Raw genomic sequence first — 6,418 nt, forward strand, 5'->3', positions numbered from 1 at the left:
TTTCTACTGAAGTAATTCTCTCTAAAGAAAAGCAATCAGATTTTTATTTTGCATATAAGAATGTTACATACAGTGCTCATGTGGGGTGTCACGGTGGCACAGTGGCACAGTGCTTAGCACTGCAGCCTCAGGGTCATGTGTTCACTTCCCACTATGGGCGATTGTCTGTCCAACGAATGCGTCTGTGTGGGCTTGTTGGGCCAAAGGGCCTGTTTTCACACTGTAAGTGATCTAATTATAATATTGAATTGATTAATTATTGTTACATGTACCTATATACAGTGAAAAGTATTATTTTGTATGTATTACAGACAAATCCAGACCTCTTTGTTCTTGTACTCAGTGCCCTGAGTAAGAGAAACAAATATCTCATATACCATCACCGAACTGTCCTGCTGCCTTCAATGAGCTGTGGAGATGCACACCAAAATCCCTCTGATCCTCTGAACCTACTGGGTCCTACCATTCACCATGTAATCACTTGCCTTGTTGGTTGTCCCACAATGTATCACTTCATAATTATAGGGACTAAATTCCATTTGCCACCATTCATATATTGTCAGGACACAACGCGGCCTCCACTATACATAATTGGAAGCTTCCAATTAAACCTGTTGGACTATAACCTGATGTAGTGTGATTTTTAACTCTGTACACTCCAGTCCAACACCGGCATCTCCAAATCATGTCCACTATCCAGAAAAGACTTGCATTTTCTGCTGTCACTCCTCTTGGATCCACTGAGCCGGTTAGTTTCCTGTTCACACACGCTCTCCAATGTCTGTGTGCTCTCCAGCAAACACACTGATCAAAATCCTGCTCAGGTGTCCGACCGCCTAGACAAGCTCGAGTTCGCATCCTGAGATCCGTGCTCCCTTCCTGTGTTTATCCAGACCCCCTTCACTGTTAATAAACACAGCACTGGGAACTTCAGTCACTTACTCAGAGGAACCCACAGAAAACAATTTGTGAAAAGGCAATAACAGCCGGCAACGTGAGTATTTAATACGAGGCCTTGGGCCCCCTGAGAACTTTCAGAACAGGATTTATCAGCAGAATTATTATTAGAGCGTTACCAGAGTGATTAACATCTGTCATTGCTCTCCACACTGTGTCAGTGCCTTTAAACTTTCTGACAGGCAGGGCGCTATCAGCGACTGAGATGATTATCACTCAGTCTGTAATTATTGAACAGTCGATGTAATGAATTTGACTTTGCTGGAATATTTAAGAATTGATTTCAGTGCTCACTGTCCCCGCTGACAGCCTCTGTATTAACCAGGAAATAAATCCTCATCTGCAATTTCACTGAACGGCTTTTCTTTAAAGAACGTGTCGTTCGCTTTCCACAAACTTCCTCCTGAACTAACTCCAAACTGAAACAGTGAGCCTGACAGTAACAGACCCACGGGAAGATGTGGTGAAATGAGCGGAGACAGGACAGATGGGAATGAACAGGGGGATGGAAATGGATGCACTTTAGAAGGATGGTTGAGGAGTGACAATAGAAACTGAAACTTAACACTAGTCCCCGGTTACGTTGATCAGGGAGGAGAAAGTGAGGGCTGCATATGCTGGAGATCAGAGTCGAGAGTGTGGTGCTGGAAAAGCACAGCGGGTCAGACAGCATCCGTGGAGCAGGAGAATCGACGTTTCAGGCAAAAGCGAAATGTCGATTCTCCTGCTCTTCGGATGCTGCCTGACTTGCTGTGCTTTTCCAGCACCTCACTCTCGATTCGTAGCAGGGAGCCACTGACCTTCACAACACGTAGATATGACTGGGTTAACATGGGTTTCTGCACCTAACAGACCAAAGGAATGGTAAGGACGCAAAAATATGTGTCAACCTTTTGGTGTTCAAACTTTGTGAGAAGATTTGTAGCTCCGGTGCTTGTTGTTGTGGTTCTGTTTGCCGAGCTGGGAATTTGTGTTGCAGACGTTTCGTCCCCTGTCTGGGTGACATTCGAGAGGATGAAAAGGACAACCAACTCCCATTCCTAGACGTGATGGTACAGAGAACACCGAACGGAGAATTCACCACAAAGGTTTACAGGAAAGCCACACACACAGACCAAGTCCTAAACTACGAAAGCAACCACCCAACACACACAAAAGAAGTTGCATCAAGACACTGTTCAAAAGGGCCACAACATACTGCAGTACACTTGAATTGCAAAAAAGAGGAAGAAGAACACCTATACAATGTATTCCCCAAAAACGGATACCCCCGCAATTTCATCAACAGATGCCTTAGTGAAAGAGAACAGAATGAGGACATGCCACAACCCAAAGGACTCGCCACACTACCATACATCAAGAACATTTCCGAACTGACAGTCAGACTACTACCACCAGTAGGACTCATAACAGCACACAAACCACAGCCACCCCCAGACAAGAACTCACCAGAATGAAGGACCTGATACCCAGCATGAGCAAAACCAATGTATTTTACAAAATCCTATGCAAGGACTGCACAAAACACTATATAGGACAAACAGGAAGACATCTAATGATCCGCATCCGTGAACACCAACTAACCTTACCCTCCGGCTGGAGTTGCAGCTGTCATCAGGGAGCCATTGCTCAGGAATCCACACCTCCGTACTCGCGGGTTCGAATGGCTGTCGGAGGGGAGGGCCATGGCGGCGAGGGTGACCAGGGTCGGGGCCGTGCTGGGTGCCAGGGGCCTGGGCTGGACGCTGCTGCAGGACATAGCGAGCAGGGCAGCGGTAGACGTCCGGTATGTGGCCACCGCCATCCGACGCCTTAAAACAGTGGTGCTTGGACCCAACGTAGTGCACCAATTGGAGGACGCTCAGGTGTGCGGTGGGATCCCGTCCGCACTCACCCCAGCCTGGACGGAATTTCACGTTGGCCCCAAGGTCCCATACTTCCCGCGGGAGCCTGTGCCCCACAACCTGAGCTGCCTCTGGAATTTTAATTTTGTCTCTTTCAAGGATGCAAAAAGGAGGGCCCTGAAAAGACTACTGCTGCACACCGTCCACCTCTTCTCCCTCATCCACCGTCCGGACACGCCTTGGCGTGCCCACTTGCCACCGGGCGATGGAGATCCCCAGTGGAGGTCTCTCTACACAGGAGTCCTCCCCCTTTCTCTCGGGGATCTGGGGTGTAGGGTGCTGCACGCAGCAGTCCCCTGCAACTGCAGGTTGCGGTGGTTCATGGACTCCCAGCCCAACTGCTTGTTCTGTGGCGCTGTGGAGTCCAGTCCCGCGAGTAGAGTAGACTCTACTCAGTGACAACCTGCTCAGTAACACCGAGTTTGGGTTCCACTCAGGTCCTGACCTCATTACAGTCAGGTTGAAACATGGAAAATGAAGTGAATTTCAGGGGTGAGGTTACAGTGACTGCCCTTAAAGTCAAGGCTGCATTTGACTGAGGTGGCATGGGGGAGCCCTGGCAAAACTGCAGTCAATGGGAATCAGGAGGATCAATCTCCACTGGTTAGAGTCATACTCAGCACAGATAGAGGCTGGTAGTGGCTGTTGCAGGCAAATCATCTGAGTTCCAGGATATCAGAGGAAGGAATTTGCAGGATGGTGTCCTTGGCACAACCATCTTCAGCTGCTTCATCAATGACCTTCCCTTCATCATAAGGTCAGAAGTCGGCATGTTTGCTGATGATTGCACAAAGTTCAGCACCATTTGCTACTCATCAGGTACTGAAGCTGTTCATGCCCTGATGAGGCAACACTTGGACAATATCAAGGCTTTGGCTGACAAGTGGCAAGTAACACTGATGCCACACAAATAATAAGCAATGATAGAATCTAACCTTTTGATGTTCAATAGCATTACCATGACAGAGTTCCCCGCCATCAACACATTGCAGGTTACCACTGAACAGAAAAGAAACGATCCTCACCATATAAATACAATGGCTACACATTCAAGTCAGAGGCAAGGAACCCTGCAGCGAGTAATCTATTTCCTGACTCCACAAAGTCTGTCCACCATTTCAAAAGTACAAGTCAGGAACGTGATGGAATATTCTTTGTGTACTGAGATGGATGACGTTCCAACATGACACAAGAAATGTGACAGCAATCAGGACAAAGCTGCCTGTTCTCTTGCTACCACATCCAGAAATATTCACTCCCTTCTCCTCCCATGATCTACAGCAGCAGTGTGTGCTATCTCCAAAATGGACTGCAGATATTCCCCAAGGTTCCTGAGACAACACATCCAGTCCCACAAACAGTACCATCTAGAATGACAAGGGCATCAGGTGCATGGAAATATCATCCCTGCAAGTTCCCCTCCAAATCGCTCACTGTTCTGATTTGGAAATATCTCACTGCCCCTTCACTGTCACAAGGACTAAATCCTGGAATATGACACAGTATGAACAGGCAACAAATGCCAGCCTAGCCAGCCATCTCCATGTCCGACAAATGATTAAAAAATGTCATTATATTCAAATATGCTCAAAAATAATGAGCCATCATTTGACATCAAGTACGATAATTTGGAGTTTGTTTTCAGTACCATTGCCATTTTTCGCATCAAATATATTCAAAAATGCAAAAAGCATATTGAATGCACTTGATAACATCAGAATTAAACACTGACAAGGAAATACGTAAATGTTCAGATGCATCAAATGCGATCAGCAATCTAATGCATTGAAAAGAATGAGAAATTTGATGAAGTAAGTAAAAGCGAAATTTGTCTTTCAATTAGATCCAAAATCTTCCAAAAAGAAAAGTATATAAAGCACAAAACCCATTAAAAGCAATGATTAGAGTATCACTGATAACTCATGCTGAAGTGCCAGGACTGTGTGTGTTCATCTCTGCCTCTTGTTATAGGTATTCCCCAAGAATATTGTACTTGCACGGTGGGTTTGTTTATTTCTGTGCCTCAGTGCTGGTAAATGTAGATGCTTGTCATTAATAATTAGGACAACCTTTAGAGGTAAATGTTTGCCCCATTGGCTGCAACAGCAACTGTGCCCCAACTGCATGGCTTGGCCCAGCATTCCATTGATAAAGTTAAAAATCACACAACAGCAGGTGATAGTTCAACAGGTTTATTTGAAAGTACAAGCTTCCAATTAAACCTGTTGGACTATGATCTGATGTTGTAATTTTTTAAAAAACTTGGTCTACTCCAGTCCAACACCGGCACCTCCACATCATAGCTTCCATTGATAAGACTGTGTGCACCAGACTCCTCAATGTAAGCTGTGGCTTTTCGACATGCCTGAGAGCTGCCAGTTGGTGAAGGAAACACTTACAGCATTTCCACTTTCTCCTGGTAATGGGCCTGATGGTTCAGAAATTCTTTTGAATACATGACAATGAGAGTGATTGGAGGTCTGTGCAGCTGCCAAGTTAAAGTAACTCAATGGTCCTGTCACAAGAAAGGCCTGACCAGATCTTTGTGTTTGTTCTCTCGGGTGGGCTGCACAGTGGCACAGCAGTTAGCACTGCTGTCTCACAGCGCCAGAGACCTGGGTTCCATTCCTGCCTCAGGTGACTGACTGTGTGGAGTTTGCACATTTTCCCTGTGTCTGTGTGGGTTTCCTCTGGGTGCTCCAGTTTCCTCCCATAGTCCAAAGATGTGCAGGTCAGGTGAATTGGCCCTGCTAAATTGCCTGTAGTGGAAGGGGTAAATGTATGGCTGGGTGTGCTTTGCCAGGTCAGTGTTGACTTTTTGGGCCAAAGGGTCTGTTTCCACACTATAAGTAATCTAGTCTATGAACAGGACTTGCTTATTTCCAAATTTCGAAATGACTCTCCTGTCTTCTGCTATGCTGGTATCCAGTGTTCCTTGCTGTATATCGGCATTGACATTGTGCCTGTCCCAGAGACTGTGATTTTTTTTTAAGGTGACTGTCCTGATGTAAGTTTCCAGCAGTATGTGAAAGAAACTCCTTTTGTTTTAATAACAGGAATGTTGAAAAGAAAGTCAAGTGTGACATCATTGTCTGGCGTGTTGTGGTTCCATAGCGTCCAGTCATGACTATTCCGTGAGACCTATGTTTACATCACAGAAAGTGGGGGAGGGGATTCTCCAAGTATATGTTCATTTACAGGCCAGCTCTCACTGATATATTGTGTATGAGATAATGACAATGGTGTGCAATAAATGCACCTTCACCACAGTAATGATCACAGTGGAAAAATTCACAAAAAAGTGCCTGACCATCCACTTCACATTCAATAACAAGACCTATAAACAAATCATTGGAAACCCACTGGGATCACCAATATCAGGGTTCCTAGCAGGAGCACTAATGCAGAGACTCAAACAAACAGCCCTCCCTACCATCCAAGCCAAACTTTTGGACCACTACGTGGATGACACCTTTGTCATCACTAAATGAAACAAATTAGAGGGAACGTATTACACTATCAACAATATACTTAGTGGCATAAAATTCACAAAAGAG

Source organism: Chiloscyllium punctatum, chromosome 30 (assembly GCF_047496795.1).
Source record: "Chiloscyllium punctatum isolate Juve2018m chromosome 30, sChiPun1.3, whole genome shotgun sequence".
Lineage (NCBI taxonomy): Eukaryota > Metazoa > Chordata > Chondrichthyes > Orectolobiformes > Hemiscylliidae > Chiloscyllium > Chiloscyllium punctatum.